This window comes from Homarus americanus, unplaced genomic scaffold, assembly GCF_018991925.1.
Source record: "Homarus americanus isolate GMGI-L3 unplaced genomic scaffold, GMGI_Hamer_2.0 scaffold27231, whole genome shotgun sequence".
NCBI classification, from domain to species: Eukaryota; Metazoa; Arthropoda; class Malacostraca; order Decapoda; family Nephropidae; genus Homarus; species Homarus americanus.
Genome location: NW_024718545.1, coordinates 3,670,532 through 3,691,209, shown reverse-complemented (window position 1 = coordinate 3,691,209; position 20,678 = coordinate 3,670,532).

Here is a 20,678-nt window from a genome sequence, read left to right as displayed (position 1 = left end):
GGGAAAACATGCAGAGTGGAGACACAGGTGAGGGGAGACAGGCAGGGGAGACACACAGGCAAGGGGGAGACATAGGGGTGAGGGGAGACACAAGCAGATGGGAGAGACACACAGGTGAGGGGAGAACACACAGGTGAGGGGGAGACATGCAAGAGGGGAGACACAGGAGGGGAGACACACAGGTAAGGGAGACACAGGTGAGGGGAGACACAGGGTAGATGGGAGACACAGGTGAGGGGAAGACACAGGTGAGGGAGACACAGGTGAGGGGAGACACAGGTGAGGGGAGACACAGGTGAGGGGAGCATTAATAAGAGGGGAGACACACAGGTAAGGGGGAGACACAGGTGAGAGGGAGACACAGGTGATGGGAGACACAGGTGAGGGTAGACACAGGTGAGGGGAGACACAGGGGGTGAGGGGAGACACAGGTGAGGGGAGAGACACACAGGTAAGGGTACAGGCGAGGGGAGACACAGGTGGGGAGACACAGGAGGGGAGAAGGCCATTGGGGTGTAAGGGGAGACACAGGTGAGGGGAGACAGGCAGGGGAGACACAGGCAAGGGGAGACACAGGTGAGGGGAGACACAGGGGAGGGGGAGACACACAGGTAAGGGGAGACACACAGGGTAGGGGGAGACACACAGGTAAGGGGGAGCACACAGGTGAGGGAGACACACAGGTAAGGGGAGACACAGGTGAGGGAGACACAGGTGAGGGGAGACACAGGTGAGGGAGACACACAGGTAAGGGAGACACAGGTGAGGGGAGACACAGGTGAGGGGAGACACAGGTGAGGGGAGACACACAGGCAAGGGGGAGACACAGGAGGGGAGACACAGGAGTGGAGACACAGGAGGGGGAGACACAGGTGAGGGGAGAGCACACAGGCAAGGGAGACACAGGTGAGGGAGACACAGGTGATGGGGAGACACACAGGAGGCAGACAGGTGGAGGGGAGACACAGGTGAGGGGAGACACAGGTGAGGGGAGACACACAGGTAAGGGAGACACAGGTGAGGGAGACACAGGTGAGGGAGACACACAGGTAAGGGGGAGACACAGGTGAGGGGAGACACAGGTGAGGGGAGACACAGGAGGGGAGACACAGGGCAAGGGGGAGACACAGGTGAGGGGAGACACAGGCAGAGGGAGACACACAGGTGAGGGGAGACACAGGTGAGGGAGACACACAGGAGGGGGAGACACAGGGGAGAGGACCCACCTTCATCATCATCATCAGGTCAAAAATATTGGAAAACTCCGAGGGTAAATTAATTTCTGGCTCTGTAGGGTGGTTTTGTCCTCCCCACGCCCCACGCCCACGGTCACGCATGGTCTCTCATGTTACTCTGCACGTCTTCCGTCACCAACATCTTATAGAGTGAGGTGGATATTGATGTCGGTAGTGATGGGCGTGGATGGGTGTTGGCGTGGGTGTGGTGGTGGATGTGAGGGGGTGTGGGTGTGGCAGGCGTGAGTGGTGGTGATGGGAGTGGGCGCGGGCGTGATGGTGGATGACTGTGGGCGTGGGTGTGGGTGTAGGCTTGAGTGTGGTGGTGGGCGTGGGTTGTAAGGAAGTGGGTTTAGAAAACACACACACATACAGTGTTTGGTTGGTGAGTGTTTGGTGGGAGTGTTTGGTTGGTGAGTGTTTGGTTGGTGAGTGTTTGGTTGATGAGTGTTTGGTTGGTGAGTGTTTGGTTGGTGAGTGTTTGGTTGATGTTTTAGTTGTGGTTCCAGAAGGTTCAGGATTAAGGATAAAAGTTCTTTTGTGTTTCTACATATGAGTTAAAATCTCTCTCTCTCAGGAACCTTCTAGAACCACAACTAAAACACCAACCAAACACTCATCAACCAAACACTTAAAAGCAACGAAGTTTCCCCTAACATAATATTCCGTTTTCTATCATTGCCGTAACGTGAGGTGAGACGTCCCAGGTGAGCCCTTGATGAGTCCCAGGTGACCATTAGAGTGTCCCAGGCCGGCCCCTAGACGGTCCTAGGGGTCACTTGATGGTCAGGGATCTTGCTAGAGGTAAGGGCTCACTGCAGGGTATTAGGGAAGGTAATATGGAAGCGAAGAGACGCGAAGAAAATGATAATTCCCTCCGTCATGTATTAGGGAGTTTGAGGTACAGTACTCTGAGGTCACGGTGAGGGGAAAGGGAGAGGGAGGGGTGAGAGATGGAGAGGGAGGAGGGAGGGAGTAGATGAAAGAGGTTGTGGGGTTGGGTAAGAGGGGGTGAAGAGGGAGGAGGTGGTGTTGGAGTAAGAGGGGTGAGGGAGGAGGAGGAGGAAAATGAAGAGAGGAAGAGGTGAGAGGAAGGGATGAGGGAGGAGGTAGGAAGAGGGAAGAGGTGAGGGAGGAGGTCAGGAAGAGGGAAGGGGTGAGGGAGAGGTCAGGAAGAGTTATATCTCAATTACTATGGTCCTTCTGTTGTTCTTCTAAGGTTGTTTTTAGTTGTCACTGTTTTCCAAGTCCTCGACGAGTATGCATCACCTGACCTAACCTCGGCCAACCCAACCTAACCGAACCTAACCTAACCTAACCTAACACAACCAAGTTAATAGTGCTGTTGTGGTTCACTTTGTATATGGAAGATTATGGGTAAATATTTTGCTTAAATTTCAGTTTCAAATTCGATGGATATTTTATTATACGACTGTTTGTTGATCTGAAGACTAACGCACGTAGGTGGATAACCCGCTGGCCGTAAGGAGATGATGGATTGATTATACACTGGACGGATCCACCAGTTATAGGTTAACTTAATCTCCCAAGAAGGGCAGTGAGAGCCATCGACCACTGGCCCATGTTAGGTGTACGAGGAAACTGGAATACCTGGAGAGAACCTGAAATATTCAGTAGAGTTACACTGGACAACACCATTCTCACACCCGGCTTCAGAAGAGATCGAACCCGGGACGTTCTGGTGAGAGGCGAGTGTGTTACCACTGTGCTACAACACTTTTATATGTACTGTACACGCTTAGAGGCGGTGGACGGCCTGTGTAACAAGTGAGGTGCTCAGACTATCAGGCCGTGAGTGTGCGGGTATTACTACGGTGACCCTCGGACTATTAACTTAAGGTCCGCGTATATTATTCTCTGTGTATATAAAGTTAACTTGTGTCTTTGTATCTGAACTTAATATCTTAGTCGAGACAGATAAATACACCTCACGTTATGGTTGAGGAAATGGATGAAGCATAATTCTCATTCTCTTTGTCTGTCTATGTAACTCTCTCTCTTTACATAGGCGCACCTCCTGGCCAGGTAAGGATAAAGCCTGTTAGTGGTAGCAGGGGAGGCGGAAGAGGAGCCGGGGGCGCTGGTGGCGGAGTAGTGACCATAACGCCTGATTAAGCGACTCGGTGTCATCGAAGACGGTCATAACTCCAGCATCGCCAGCCACTTGCTCCAGCACCATCCTGAAGGGGCAGGAGCTCCTTCTCACGCAGCACACGACGGAGGGCGCGCGACCTTCTTCCTCGCAGGCGCCACCTCTCGGAAAGGACTAGTTAAAAATTGAAGCCACAGAACGCGATCTCCCGTCTCCCCTGGCCAGCCCTGAAGTGGTCTCCTGGGAGCCTCGAAGCCATTCAGGACTTTCCATGAGGTTTTACTGGGTTCCAGCAGCCGATATTGGCCGCTGCGGACCAGAGTCTTGAACCAGTTTACCGACGGCTGACTGAGGCGCCGCTTTACAAGATTATACGTTTTCCTGAGAGCCGCGTAACTTGTTCTAAATACTCTGAGGGGGGATTAGACGCCCCTCGTATCAATTAAGTCTGCTTTAAGGTTCTAAGCACTGAAGGAAGGAGTGGGGGAGGGAGGAGGAGAAGGAAGATGTGAGGGGTAAGGGAGAGTGGGAGAGGCCTGACCAGAAACGGCCAACAGTTAGCCAAACCTGACCAGGCCAGACTGTCACTATAGGGGGAGACGTTGGGGTGAGGAAGGAAGGAGGGACGAGGAACACGAGTCAGCCCTGAGGCTCGGATCACCTTATCCCCAAGCCGTAAAGATTTTACGAGGGAATTTAACTGCCATATTTCCCTAAGGCGACACACTTTTCAACTTTAATGGAGATATACAGATGGGTTTACTCTGGCAGGATGAACGGACGGACGGACGCGGTGCTCCTGGCGGGATGAGATCGATGGTGGAGCGACCCTCCTCTTTATGGCATCGTCACAGCTAAGAGCAACTAGTAATGAGTGGCTCAGGAGACGGAGGGGTGAAGGGGGTAAGTGAGAGGGATGGTAGGTGGTGAGAGGGATGGTGAGTGGTGTGAGGGATGGTGGGTGGTGTGAGGGATGGTAGGTAGTGAGAGGGATGGTAGGTGGTGAGAGGGGTGTGAGGGGTGGTGAGGGGGATGGTAGGTGGTTGGATTGATGGTGAGTGGTGTGAAGGATGGTAGGTGGTGAGGGAGGGATGGTGGGTGTGGTGGGAGAATTATGAGGGGTGGTGAGGGGAAGGTGGGTGGTGGGAGGTGGTAGGTGAGTGAGAGGGATGGTAGGTGGTGAGAGGAGGGGTGTGAGTGAGGGATGGTGGGTGGTGGGAGGATGGTGGTGGTGCCAGAAGGATGGTGGGTGGTGGGGAGGGATGGTGGGTGGTGAGAGGGATGGTAGGTGGTGAGGGAGAGGGGGGTATGAGGGGTGGTGGGGGGAAAGGTGGGTGGTGGGAGGGGGATGGTGGTGGTGTGAGGAGGTATGGTTGGGTGGTGGGATGGTGGGTGGTGGGAGGGATGGTAGGTGAGTGAGAGGGATGGTGAGGTGGTGTGAGGATGTTAGGTGGTGGGAGGGATGGTAGTGGTGTGAGGATGGTGGGTGAGGGAGGGATGGTGTTGGATGGTGTGAGGATGGTGAGTGGTGAGAGGGATGGTAGGTGGTGAGAGGGATGGTTGGTGGTGTGAGAGATGGTGCAGGTGGTGGGAGGGGATGGTGGTGGTGCCCAGGATGGTACATAGGTGGTGGGAGGGGATGGTAGGTGGTGAGAAAGGGATGGTTGGTGGTGTGAGGGATGGTAGGTGGTGGGAGGGATGGTGGTGGGTGTGTGTGAGGGATGGTAGGTGGTGGGGAGGGATGGTGGGTGGTGTGAAGGATGGTGGGTGGTGAGAAGGACAGTGGTTAGTAAGAGAGGTAATAGCTAGTGAGAGGAACAACGGCTGGTGAGAGGGATGATGTCTAGAGAGAGGAATGATGACTAGAGAAAGGGATAGCTAGTGAGAAAGATAACAGCTATTGAGAGGGAGAGCGACTGGTGAGAAGGAGAGTGGCTGGTGAGAGGGATGGTGGGGTGGTGAGAGACCAATGACTGATGAGGACAGTGACTGGTGAGAGGGACAGCGACTGTGGGAGGGACAGTGACAGGTAGAGGGACGGCGACTGGTGAGAGGGACAGCGACTGGTGAGGAGGGACAGCGACTGGTGGGAGGGACCGCTGAACTGGAGGGAACAGTGACTGATGGGGAGGGACAGCGACTGAGTGAGGAGGGACAGCGACTGGTGGGAGGGACAGTGACTGATGAGGAGGGACAGCGATTGCTGAGGGACAGCGACTCACCCTGGTGGGAGGACAGCGACTGGTGAGGAGGGACAGCGACTGGTGAGAGGACAGCGACTGCTGGGAGAGGGACAGCGACTGCTGAGAGGAACAGCGACTCACCCTGGTGAGAGGGACAGCGACTGGTGAGAGGGACAGCGATGTGGTGAGAGGGATAGCGACTGGTGAGAGGGCCAGTGATGTGGTGAGAGGGACAGCGACTGGTGAGAGGGACAGTGATGTGGTGAGAGGGACAGCGACTGGTGAGAGGGCCTGTCAACGTAAACATATTCATCCCTCACAAACAGATGAACACACACACACGCAGGATGGCGGAGTGACTGTATAAAGAAACGTACTTGTGAGATTATTATTATTATTATTATATGTAAACGAAGCTTCAAGGGTAAGAACGTTTGTATACAGTATCTAACAGTAGCGCCATCTGTTACTGAAACACCCAATTATAACATCTGATACCATTCCACGGGGTATTTAGAAACTTAATATATCTAGTTATGAATTTTTATTGTTGAAAATACTATAAATATCCCGTTTTTCTACAAATTAAGTCAACACATTATATTAACTGGTTATAATAAGTAAACAAAGTAAGGAGACATGTAAGAATGTCAATATGCTCGACGGAGACGCCATCTAGTGTCGGAATATCAAACTATAACGTAAAAAAAAAATTACCATACTATCTCCCCATTACACACATATTACGTTACTGGTTATTAATGTTGGGGTTTATGCTGATCTTTACTGTCTTGTCTAATATGTTTAGTCTCATAGATCACTTACACTGTGGACGTCAACCTTACCATACGTCACCAAATAACCTAAGAGCCGAAGTTATAGAAGGAAGTCGTGTTTGCCTTATTACATTGGGTGAGTTTTTTGAATAGTACTACTTGGTCAACATCTCTGGGAAGGTCGTCTCTTCCAAGCAGAGTTCAGGGAGTGGATGAATCTATACCAACACGACGAGCAACTGTAGCTTAACCCAACACCAAGGACGAGGGAGAACCGGTAAATAGAGAAGAAATCAAGGAGACATAAAGTTGAATCTGAGGTAAAACAGGTGAGGTGTGAGTGTGTGAGGTAGGTGTAGGTGGTGTAGCGGTGGTGGTGGTGATGGTGTAGGTGGTGTTGTAAGTAGTAATTGTGGAGGTAGTTATAGGTGGTGGTAATAGTGGTGTAAGTGGTTGTGGCGTAAGTGGTTGTGGCGTAAGTGGTTGTGGCGTAGGTGGTTGTGGCGTAGGTGGTTGTAGAGGTGGTGTAGGTAGTGGTGGTGGAGGTAGTAGCCGGTGCAGGTAGTAGCCGGTGCTGGTGGAGGTAGTAGTGCAGGTAGTTGTATAAATTGTTAGCGCGCGCGCGTGTGTGTGAGACAGTGATGACATCGTTATTCCACAATGTTACCGCCAAAGTTACCAATATTGCTACGTTGTTGTGGAGCCCATGTAAATATTCTCCTTGTTGTCAGTTATGTTTTGTCGAATTCATTAAAATGTTATTCACCTTATAACTGGGAGCAGTGTTGGTCTAAACTGTTTACAGCCATACTCCTAACACTGGTCAGCTGGTATGGACGTGACGCTCAACACTTAACGTCAATAGTAAAAGAAAACAAAACTCTCAACACACCCGAGTCTGAAATTGTGTGAATATTACCAGTTTGTTCGGGGACTGATGAAACACTAGCCAACCAAACGAATAAATTGTCAGTTTATTGATTCGTAGTTAACAATATAATTAGAAACGATTTAATTCATAGGACCTGCGACAAATTAACGTATCTAATCATATTTAGTTTAGTTAATGTTAAATATTTTTCGTTTTCTCTCAATGTTCATTTTCTTTAAAGTTTTAAGGATAACTATAATAGATGGATTCGGAATAGGGGGACAGAGTAGACGGTGGATTTGTCAGTTCATTAAGGAACTGTAATGTAGGAATTCATATTTATTTAAAGTATTATAAATGCATGAGGTAAATACTGTTTTTTATGAAGTTATTGGTGAAATGTTTATAGATTATCCAAAAGGCCTATGACGAATTTTTTTTTTTTTTCATCTCCTTCGTTACTTGACAAAATACTACATCCAGGTCATAGTACCTCTTCTTTCACGATTTTATCTTTACCTCTGTTCCTTCTATTATTCTAATTCTATTTCTATATCGTCTCCTTCGCTTCCTTCTTCCTTTTCTTCCACCTTCTCCACCCCTCCTATTCCTCCTCCACCACCACCACTCCTTCTCCATCTCCTCCACCACCACCTCGTCTCCCTCCCTCCAGTACTACCACCACCTTATTCATCCTCCCTCCTCCTCCACCATAAACAAAAACGAATAATCAGGATATCGATATTTCAGATGATGGCCGCTAAGGACACCACCACCACCACCACCACCCCCTCCAACTCACCTAGCCTGCTGCTGTGGGGATGTCTGTGGCTCTTTGGTATCCCACAGAAGGAAGCGAAGGCCATAGGATGCCAAGGATATACAGGACTCAAGACCGTGCTTTATCTCGCCCTGATCCACGTCGGGTTTTTCTCAGTAATTATCCTCTTCTTTGACTACGAGGTACTGATCGTCTTGGTCTGCATGGTGAGTCGAGGAGGAGATTAAAGATTGGGTGATAGGAGAGGGATGAGAATGTTATAGACTGAGAATGTTAGACTGAGAATGTTAGGCTTCTTTTGCTGTTGTTGTAAGAAGTTGTGATGGGTTAGATGCAGAGAATTGTTTTGGTCGTGATTATGGGTGCTCTCTCTCTCTCTCTCTCTCTCTCTCTCTCTCTCTCTCTCTGTCATGTTGTTAAAAAGCGAATCAATAATTTCCACATTGTCTTATCAAGCTTGAGGGAAAGTCACTGTCTATACCAAATTGAATGTAATAACTAGATGGTGAAGGCTGACAGACACAACTAGATGGTGAAGGCTGACAGACACAACTAGATGGTGAAGGCTGACAGACATAACTAGATGGTGAAGGCTGACAGACACAACTAGATGGTGGTGGCTGACAGACACAACTAGATGGTGGTGGCTGACAGACACAACTAGATGGTGGTGGCTGACAGACACAACTAGATGGTGAAGGCTGACAGACTCCTCTCTCCTTCAGATGGTATTGATGTTGATGTACCGCAGCTACTGTGAAGAGGGACCTCATCAGCACAATATTGACTGGATCTTGCATAGATTCCAGACCAAACCCAGGCTACCCTCGGCGCCCAGCAAGTAGGAGACTTTAATGTGTTGGTGGGGTGGTGTGTGTGTGGGTGAGAGTGTGGATAAGGGGTAGTGGGTGAGTGATTGAGTAAAAAAAAGAAGAGAATGAAGATGAGGTAAATTAGCGAGGATGAGAAGATGATATGCAAGAGACGACAAAGACCTGGAATGGCTGAGGGTTTTGATAATTATTTATGCTTAGATATTTAATTTGCTTTATCTCAGAAACCTGGAATGAGCTGGAGACAAATTGTTTATTCAGGAATAGTTTTGGTTTATATATTGTTCAGTTTCATGTAAAGCTGTTGTTGTTGTTGACAGGTCCGGGACGAATGGTGGAACGGAATTTCAATGTCTTGTCAAAAGGATTCAATTGGGTAACAAAAAGATGCCACCAACGATGCTTAGTCCAAGAGCTGATGCCCCTTGATCCAAACAACGTACATGATCCAAGAGCAACGATGCGCCAGTCCAAACAACGATGCTGCGCAGTCCAAGAGCAACAGTGCTTGAACCGACAACGATGCCGCTCATCCAAGAGCAACGATGCCAATCGAACGACAACGATGCCACAGTCCAACAGCAACGTCTGCCTGATCGAACGACAACGATGCCGCTCAGTCAACAGCAACAGTGCCGTCCAATCGGACGACAACGACCCCACCCAGTCCAGCAACGACCCCACCCAGTCCAGCAACGACCCACCCAGTCCAGCAACGACCCCAGTCAACAGCCCACCCAGTCCAGCAAGACCCCACCGAATCCAGCAGCAGCGAACCACCCAGTCCAACAACGAACCCGCCTACAACACCCAAGAAAAAAGGGAAGATGATTTGGAATCAATATTTCGGAAACAGTTGCCGAGTTTTAACTGACTGTAGAGAAGATGTAAGACTTGTGAGGGAAAATATCTTGGGTGGGAAAAGTCGAAGAAAATTACAAATAACCTTAAGTTGTGTAAGTTGATTGATGTTTAATTAAAGGTGTTATTGTTTAATTTGTTGTTTATTCTGTACATCTACCTCTGAAGTTAACGATCTTGGCCACATATACCCTTAAAGTTAATGTTTCTGGCCACATCTGCCCCTTGAAGTTAATAATCATAGCTCTACGAGTTAATATAGCTCTGTCTCGTTTTAATTTAACCCTTGTTTATGTGAGTTGCCTGGTGTTTATGTCTTCACGGGATGACTACTGGCTGAGTGTCTACCTTATGTCTTGCAGGAGAAACATTACATGGTATGGATCGCCTCGTGGCAATGTCTTAATCAGTAATTTCTTCACAGTAACTTGTTCACAGACCTCTATGACAACTTACTCCGTGACGCGATAGAGTTAAGGTAGTAGTGTGTGGTGGTTTAAGTTACAACAATAGGCTGATTCATTAGCTGTGAGGTGGTTAAATTGTGTTATCATTTTCGCACTAGACGATCTATTGGATGTGATATAACGAGTGGACGGGAGAGTTTGGTCTGTCAGCCCGTGAAGACATAAACATGTTTTGGTCGCTTACCATAACTTTGATGCTTTATCTCAGGTCTTTGTCTTGGTCTCGTCCGCGCAATTACTTTTTTTCGGGGAGGCATCGACCTCCTCCTCCTCCCTGGTGCATTGGACGGTTACCACCTGCGTGAATCTCAATTCTCATTGATCCAGTGTTGGCATGTTGATGGCTGAGAGAGAGTGGCGGTGTTGGACGGTGTGTGGCAGGTGCCGTGGGAGAGGCAACACCTCAGCAGGGGAGCGACAACTGGATCACCATGCAGAAGCCTTCCAAGTTCCTCCGCACCTTAATGACGACCATCCAGGTGCTCGGGCTGTTCCCCTACAGGTGGCCAGACTCTCTGCCTCACCTCCTCCCGGAGTTCAGTGTTGTTTTCCTCCTGTGGATGATCTTCACTAAGATGATCATAGTAATTGGCATCGTTCTCACGTTCTCGGACATCCTGGCGATGCCTCAAGACAGTGTGGGCGGCATCACGCTGCTGGTGAGTGTCGCTGTGAGTAACGGCTCAATGGTGCTTAGTTGTTTCCTCTTTGTGATCAAGAGCCCGAGTCTCAAGGCGTCCTTGCTGGAGCTGGACAAACTGTTCCCCATAGACCGTCAGGTGAATGTCAAGGATACCAAGAGGAGCCTCTGGGAGGAGTACATGATGCCGATGGTGCTGGTGTGTTCTCTGGCTCCGACAAACGTCAATGCCCTCTACATGGAGCTCATCAACGACCAGAGATCCATCCCGCTGAAGCTGTTACGTTGCTGTTACTGGGTACTGCTGCTGGGGTCCTGCCAGGTCGTGTACTTCCTCTTCGACGCTGTGTTGAAGGTTCTTGGCAGACACCTGGTGGAGTCGACGACGCAGCTGACGGAGAATATGAAGCTACACATGTCTGTTTGTCAAACACCCGGTCAGGACGCGACACACACCGCACTACTCAGGACACACAAGATGCTTCAGCTCTTCGCGCTTGAAGGTCACATAAGAAAGGTGAGGAAATACATTTTAGGTCCGTAAACACATCCTGGGTGATTTTGTTGTAGTAGACCAACCTAATAATAATCGTCTGACATTATTCACAAGGAGGAACCTGTACACAGTGTTAGTAGACTGTCTCCCCTAAACTCCTGTCTAGTTTAGAGGACTAACCCCCAGCCCAAGGTGGACCCCATAATTAAAAGACGTCTAAACTTGGGGGGGATCGGCCCCATAGGAGCAACCCCCCACCTAAAAGTAGGCTAGGCGCTGCCCCTCTAAAACAAACCCAAGGAATATAATAAACAAATAACTAATAAACTGACAAATGAAAAGAATATATAATGATAAAAAATAATAAACATAAGAGAAAGATAAGATTAACAGGTGTGGTGGTACAGGTGGAGAAGCTGAGGGAGGCAGTCACCACCTTCACCGGTGGAATGGTCAGCATCCAGCTCCTCAACAACACCATCCTCCTCATCTCCGGCCTGTGTACACTCTTCCACAAGGGCATCACCAATGAGACCTTCATCCCCCTCTCTGCTGCCGGCTCGGTCTGGTTCCTGTGCGCCTCTGCCCAGAATTTTGTCAACAAGGTATTGTGTTCACGTCAGATGCTGGGTTTGTTTTCAGTATCAGAGAGAGATGATGGTGAGTATGTTGATGATTGTGGTTAATATTCTCAATTTAATGTTTAAACTTATGGAAGTACTTCATAAACCTTTTCTATGTAACCTAAAAACTAAAACTAAAATAAAATCTGTCATACGATACATTGGGTCAGATTCGTCCACCGCCTCGCTAAATCTATCGCTTTTCTTTCATTCACCAATTAACACCATGACACAGGTACAGAGATCAGTGAGCCACCTGAAGGAGTTCAGCTGCCAGGAGTCAAACGTCGCCATCAAGGCCCAGGTGAGTAAAAAAGGTAAACGTTTATATTCGACGGTGATGACAGGTGACTTCAATACACCATTAAATTGATACTTTATTTCATTGAAGGAAACAGTCTGGATCTTAGGTGGAAGCAATACTCTCTCTCTCTCTCTCTCTCTCTCTCTCTCTCTCTCTCTCAGCAACAGTGTCTTTCTCACAGTTACAGTTACTTGTTCTCCGCCTGGAACACATCACCACCTTCGACGTGGCCGGATGGTATAGCTTGGGCTCCTCCACCCTCGTGTCGGTAAGTGTGTGTGTGTGTGTGTAATAATAATAATAGTAATAATAATAATAATAATAATTAACGGTTTATTCAAAGAGCAAGGCAGCCGGAAAGCTGAAAATATACAGTTACTTAATTGGGGAATGGGTCTCTTGATTGACAAATAATATACAAGTAACATAAGTGATACAAATATGATATATAATTACTGAGTGGGGAGAAGGTCACACTACAGGGCATTTCAACATAGTGACAGTGCAAAGAGGAAAGATTGGCTGGGAGTGAACACACTGGTTGATTACGAGTTGTTGATAAATTTTACAATGGTTGGGACTGGGCTGTTCCTATAGCGATCAGTGTGGCTCGTATGGGCTGGATGCTGTTGTGGTGTTGAACAGCAATTCTCAGACGAGGGATCTCGGGTGGTAATAGGAGCCTGTGTCGAGGATGGTGCAGAAGCTTTTTACCAAATTTGCAGATGAGGTCGTGGTGATGGTCAGTGAGAGCCGAGAGGGTCAGTGTGTTGAGCGCTTCTTGATATGTGGAGTAGGAAGGGGAGAGAATAATCTTGCATGCCCTCTTTTGCACTTTTTCTAGGTGTTTACGTTGTGTGGCATTTAGGGAGGAAGACCAGGCATGGGAGGCATAGGTAATTTAGTTTGTTATCTATAGTGACGCCGATGAGCTTAGTGGAGTCCACAACCTGGAGTGTGTTGGAGCCCCAAGTAATGGAGGGGGTGGAACAAGGTCGGAGGAGAGGTTGATGTGCATAACCATGGTCTTGGCGTGGTTGATGGCGACATGGTTGTTGTTGGCCCAATTTTGGAGACTGTTCAATATATCCTGGAGGGCGGTGTAGTCGGGAAACGATTTGTTGACACTAATCCCAATGGTGGAGTATTCGACATATTTCCAGCGAGCAGGGGTTTCTCTTGAGGCATCATTGATAAGCCTAAGGAAGCAGAGCGGTCCCATTTTGGTGCCTTTGGGGACGCCACAGGTGAGTGACTGAAAGGTGGAGACAGCCCCTCGGAAGCACATGGCATGGCGTCGGTCACTAAGGAAGTCTGTAAGCCATGGTATAAGACTTCTTCGAAACCCGAGGTCGATAACTTTGTTGATGATTAAATTGTGGTCGACTAGGTCAAATGCATTGGAGAAGTCAGTGAAGGCGACAGCCACAGACGTTTTCCGTTTTTCCAGATGGTGGTATATTGAGTCGAGAAAGCTGACAAGACAGTGAGTGGTGGAAGAAGTTTTCATATTGCCAAATTGCTGAGAATCTACGGCGCCTGCAATATCAGCATAAGCCCAGTCAAACACGAAACTTTCACAGATTAAGCTGGGTATTGGGGTGACGGTAATGGGTCGTAGCTCATATAAGGATTGTGGGCTGGTTGACTTGGGCACTGGTGACACATACGGCGTTTTGTGTGTGTGTGTGTGTGTGTGTGTGCGCACTTTCCCATCTCCGATTTACATTCTTCTTTAGTAAGCAATGAGTGGAAATCGTCTGTATACTTATATATATAAACACCTGAAGATTCTCCAGCACCCCATCCCGCTCCACCTGAATAATCCCCCTCCACACCCACTCCACAGCCCCCACCCATTTATCCTGACCTCACCTGAAGAACCCCCCCCCACCCACCCACCACCACCACCCTTCCCACGGTGTTACCTGGGAAAACAGAGAAGGGGGGGGGGATTCTTCAGGTGATCCCTTATACACGAAACAGCCGTCACATTGTTTACAAAATCCAATAGAACCGACACATACCGCTTTATCCTTCTCCCTCTCCTCTTCCTATCCAACATATCCGTATCCTGTCCAGCCATTATATACAGTCCCCTTCACTAGTGCGTTTACAGGGGCTCGTCTCTATGGCAGCCCTGTGTTTGTCTACACTCGACAGAAGGAACCTCCCAATAGTAAACATACTATAGAATCAAATTTAAACAATATTATAACAAATATCTCAATGTAATGATTTGTGGAATGTTTATATAACGAGCCCCTGTAAACGCAGTAGTGAAGGGGACTATACTTGTCCTCCCAACTCACGTATCCGTCTAGCCACCTCATATGCGTGTCTCCGTGTCCTCCAGGTGGGGAGCTTTGTGGCCACTTACCTGGTGGTGCTGCTACAGGTAGGCTGGCAGCCCCACAACTCCACCAAGACCTCAACACCAACGCCTCAACATCACCACTAAGATCTCACAATTATTATCACCACCATGAAGACCTCACCATCACTACCACTAAGACCTCACCACCAAAAACCTCACCATCACCACCAAAACCTCACCTCCATCACCACCACTACCACCAAACCCTCACCACTACCACCAAGACCTCACCACCACTACCACCAAGACCTCACCACCACCAAGACCTCACCACCACCAAGACCTCACCATCACCACCACCACCACCAAGACCTCACCATCACCACCACCACCACCAAGACCTCACCATCACCACCACCACTACCACCAAAGACCTTACCACTAATGAGACACTCCATCACCACAGAAAGACCTCACCATCACCACCCACCAAGACCCTTACCACTAGCAAGACCTCATCTGCAAAGACACCCCACCATCACCACACCACCACTACCACCAAGACCTCACCACTAGCAAGACCTCATCACCACCAAGACCTTACCATCACCACCACTACCAAGGCATCACCACCACCTAGACCTCACCATCAAGAACTCACCACCACCAAGAACTCACCACCACCAAGACATCACTATCACCACCAAGACGGGCTAGGGGTGTAGAGGGTAAATATCCTATCTGTTAAAAGTGTCAATAGATGAATTTGTTAATCGAAATAAAGCTTTTTTTTTTATTTATATTTGTGTGGTGTTAATAGACGATAATACACACCTGCCAGAGTATACAACTACCATGGGTGTATTGGTGTATACTTTGCTGTATTTCTGTAGTGTTAATAACTTAGTATACACTATAGTGATGTATTAATGAATTTGTGTATATTGATGTATTCACTGTGTATTAAAGATAATGTATAATGTGTATATCATTAAAGTTGTATATCTATGTTGTGTATAAAGTTTATTATATTCTCTCTCTGTATTAACTGTAACCGTGTATGTATTTTTCTGTAATGACATACATGTAATACTGTATGGTGTATTCTTACAGTGCCAAAGGTGTTAAGTGGTGAGGATAAATAGCTGAAGTGATTAGTGGTGTTTGGTGATTTGACTTAGCCATCTCCCACTGTATTCTGCTTGGTGATCTGAGTGGTGAATTGTGCTGTCTGTCTATTTGGCTGTCTATGGTGAGGTGATTGGTGATTATAGTGGTGCACAGGGTATAATGGTGATTTTGTGAACATAGAGGAGGAGAGGGGGGGGGTTATTTTGAGTTTTTTACGTGCACTGTGAAAAGATTTACAGTATATTATGGAGTTTTGTGCACTTGATACGGTGCACAAGTGTATTCTGATCCTTTGGAAATACTTTAAATGGTGCACTTTATATTTTAAGACTGCGTGCACATATTTACGTGCACATAATAAGCATACAGAAATCTTTACGTGCACATAATACTGTTGGTTGTAACCGAGTGTTTTGGGTGCATATTACAAGGTGCACCAATCGTTTATGTGTTAGTGATTAGCTAAAGGGGTGCACATTGGGGAAGGTGCACTTTGTAGGCTAATGGTGATATCCTTGGTGCACGAGACAGTCAACTCTAGTTATTGTGTTAGTGGTACTGGTGATATCCTATATTGGTGATATTGTTGACAAAGCAATAATGATAACTAGATGTAATAGTGGTGATATTAGTGACATCGTATTATAGTAATGGTGATATTGGTGACTTATTTTATATCGTGGTGACTTGAAGATGTGATATTGGTGTCTTGGTTACTGTAGTGGTGATAGTGGTGATGTGTTCTTAAGGATGGTGATTTCACTGTGTAGTTTCGATTATATTGGTGATTTGGTGTTGTGGTGATCTCAAATGTTCATGGTGTTACAGTGGTATTATTGGTGACTTAGTTTTTATAGTGGTATCGCTAATACAATAGTGATCTTAGCGTCTTGGTGTAATAATAGTGACTTTTGCTGTTCTCATGTTGTTAGTGGTGATAGTGGTACCTTGGTGTTGTGGCTGAGTGGATAGGGCGCTTGTCTCTTACTTTAACGTTCACTGGCTCTAACCCGGGAACCCTAAGCCGACCCAGATGCTGTATAGTATAGCTGTATTTTTTTGCTGTATTTAGGGTGATTTTTTGTTGTACGCTTGCTGTATATTTACTGTATTTTCTGCTACAATGTTTACTGTTCCTTGTCTTCAATGTAAACAATTACAAATATTTACCTGTGATGTATTGACTTATATTGTAAACCAAATATACATACAATTGTTCTTGTTGTTTTAATGTGTTCAGGTGAGTCAACGTCCAGGTGTGTGTGTGGGGGGGGGATAACACACTCCCTAACTCACATAAGCTTTGATACAGGTTCAAAGCTCATTTCAGGAGTTTCAAATTACCCTGACGATTATTTGTGGTCATACTGTAAGCATCTTTGTTACACACCTACACTCACTCAGACACTAAAATCGTATCGTGTCTCCTCTGATCTACTGAAATATTCCCCAAAGTCCAGTTAATGTAAGGGAATGTCTTTTTATTGAGGACTTGGCCTCCAACCTCGTCGTCGCCTTCTTCAGCTGAGCTACGAGGAACTATCAGCTTACCCCAGCAACAGACTACACCGCGCCCTAGGGCCACTTAGGCGTGAGTTTGTTTAAGGTGTAGAAGCTGTCGCCAACACAACAACCACACACCCTAAGTTAACGAGCTGCATGACCCAGTGTCAAGGAATAGTCAGAGAAGACCGGGCAACTCACCAACTGCACTGGCTAACCATTACCCCGGAACACGATCCACAATATCGATTAACATCCAGGTTCCCAATTACTGCAATGGCGTCAAGAAACTGAGTAACAGGGTCTTACATCTACCCTACCACGCCTAAGCTTTCTCACACTGATTTTAGGACCCTTGGGTCTACACCATACTCACAGGTTTACTCATACTGTACAAGCTTAACCCCCTCATATTTACTCATACTGAACTACAGATACTGACCTCTGCTCCTTAAAGACTTGACCTGATCACACGCCGGATACAAGACCTCTGACTTCTTCCCTCTCATAAGCCTCGATTCCATCCGTTCACCCACACTGTTTACTGATCACTGACCGCTTCCCCCTATCACAACCCTCCCTCCCCACCTCTCAGTTACCACACAACAACTGAACTACCAATACCGACTCTGACAAGGTCACACCTGCTTAAATTGCCCTTCAAACAATTCGACAACTTAGAACACAAATTCGTCACAAACAGAGAGTGTTTCGGGAAGCAGCCATTCCCCTGGACTCCCCGCCTACCTGGTACGATGACCTCTGTAAACTTCCTGACTTCTCGTGTGTGTACGGGGAAGGGTCGAGTACGATTTTGCTTGGGAGATTGGTATCCCCACCTCCCTAGAGCACCGTGCTTGTGTATCATGCAAGTGAGCAGACAGCCGCACACTCATCCACTACATCCTGAGACGTCCCGCACACAACTCTTCCTACTGGACCACCGCTCAGCGATCTCCTGACGGCTGCACGATGCTTAGCCTTCTTTCCTTAGGGTTCAGTAAGCCCATTTCTATTATCTAATTTATATGTACTTGAGACTCCGGCCAGATGCTGCTGGTAACTCTGTACGTGGGTACCTGATGACAGCACTAGCATCCCGGCTCCTGTAATATAGAATAAACTGTTGAAATAAAAAAAAAAAATAACAGCTGAACAACTCAACACTAGCCTTCTCTTGTACACACACACAGGTAAATAATAGTCTTTCTTGAGGTCCTTGTGTTGTTTGTTCTGTGAGACATACATACATACATACTGTACATGCATACACACACACACACACACACATCAATACCGCCATCATTCCAGTGCAAGCTCCAGCAGTTACAGTGGGTGCCATCATCTCCAGTTAGTGCAGTCTGTCAAACTCCTGGGTGTAACGATAGACCACAAACTGGACTGGAAGGCCCATGTAAACAACACAATCTGGGCAGCTACCGACTCAACATGCTACGACGACTCAGGTCACTTGGGACACCTGCTCCAGAGCTGAGGACCATCTACAACGCCTTTATTCTCCCCAAACTAACGTATGCGTCACCAGCCTGGTCGTCTTCTCTCAACTCTACCCAACAACGTCAGCTAGAGAAGGTACAGAAGAGGGCCTGCAGAATCATGCTCGGCGCAGACTACTCCGGCTACACCAACGCTCTCTCCACCCTGGAAATGCCATCCCTCAGTGACCTCCACCACCACGCACTAGCAGGGTTTGACAATGGACTACTGCACCACCCTCGTCATCCCCACCTACTGCCACCTGCAGTCCCCCGCCCACCTCTTGCAGTCCGCCACTACAACAAAATTCAGCCCATAAGAGCCCACACTGATAGACATAAGAACAGCACCATCCCATCTATTGTTAAAATAATAAACAACTCCTGATTTATGTACTGTACAGCCCTGTAAATGTATTGAACGTATATTATTATGTCTAAATCACTCGTAAGTCTGTATATTTTCAGCCACCGGCTGCAACTCTATTAATAAACCGTTTATTATTATTATTTACATGCATGCATACATACATACATACATACATACATACATACATACATACATACTCAGGATTAATAAAACATAAAGACAGTTGTATCATATTTATTATTTACTGAACACTGTCACTTGTTTCACACGACAGAGAGTTCTTCAAATGCTCCCCTGATGCCTTTACTATCATTTTGTACAGAAAACGGCCTAGTAGTAATAATAGTAGTCGTAGTTGTTGTAGTAGTAGTAGTAGTAGTAGTAGTAGTAGTAGGAGTATAGTAGTATCCCTTTTTGCACTTTACTCCCACGGAAATTCATAATATATAGACAATATTTTACATTATACCACTACATCATAACCTTTGACACCATCTCATTATGAATCGATCATTCCATCAGATTACTTGGACAGACTTGCAGACATTACACCGACAGATCACCACAACACACAGCCATGTTAAATTATCCAAGACAAGTCAACTTCTACGGGACTGCTGGTGTTTCGCCATGAGTGTCGACCGTAGGTATGGATATGGGTGTCTGACGGTACTCAAACCCATAAGGCTCTCAGACAGTCTTCTAGTAGTACCTTGTATATATTGTAATATTATCAGTGTTATTAATATTTGCCCTATTGACTCACATAGTTTTATAAGATGTCTATACAGATACACTTTGTCTAACCGATATGAAGTGTCTCGAGCATTGTTTCAGTGATATTCCTTTTAATGAAATTGATTCGAATGATACTTAATTGTTTCGAGCTCTGAACTGTTCAAAATAAATGGAACAGTAGTGGAAATAAAGTACAAAAGAGGGCAGCAACATCAACAGTGTTCTAACTATCTCTTCAGCTTTTCACTATAATAATTTAATGTAAAAAAAAATATATATATTAATGGGACAAATAAACTCAGAGAAAATGAATTAAGAATAAATTTCACTTCCATATAATATCAAGAAAGACATAATTACATTAGTGAAGAAATATGGTACAACGAAAGTCAAGATTGTGTTCTAATATGTCTGGTTTACGTCATATATGTCTACTGAACTGAGAGAGAGAGAGAGAGAGAGAGAGAGAGAGAGAGAGAGAGAGAGCTCACTGGTAGAGCAAAATTGACTAGCATTGCAAAAAAAAAATGGTCTATGTATATGTATATATATTATGTATTTATACATGCCTAACATATTTTCTTGGTTGATTCTGTTTTCTTTTGTTTCACCTTCAAGACGTTACCCGACACCCCACACACAGGCTGCACCCTCCAAGGCTCTACACCTCCCTCTACAGCTTCACCTCCTCCACGGCCTACAGCAGACGTCTTTCTACTCCAAGGTTCTCTGTCATCATCATCAACCATCATCATCAACCATCATCATCATCCTCATCATCATCGTCATCGCCTTGCCTAGTAAGCTTAGCAGACTGTTATTCGTTGTAAACACTAACTGCCGAACCTTTGTGGTAATGCCAAAAAATTGCCATTTGCAGTAAATGTATCTACAGAAAGCAGGTTGAATAATAATAATAATAATAATAATAATAATAATA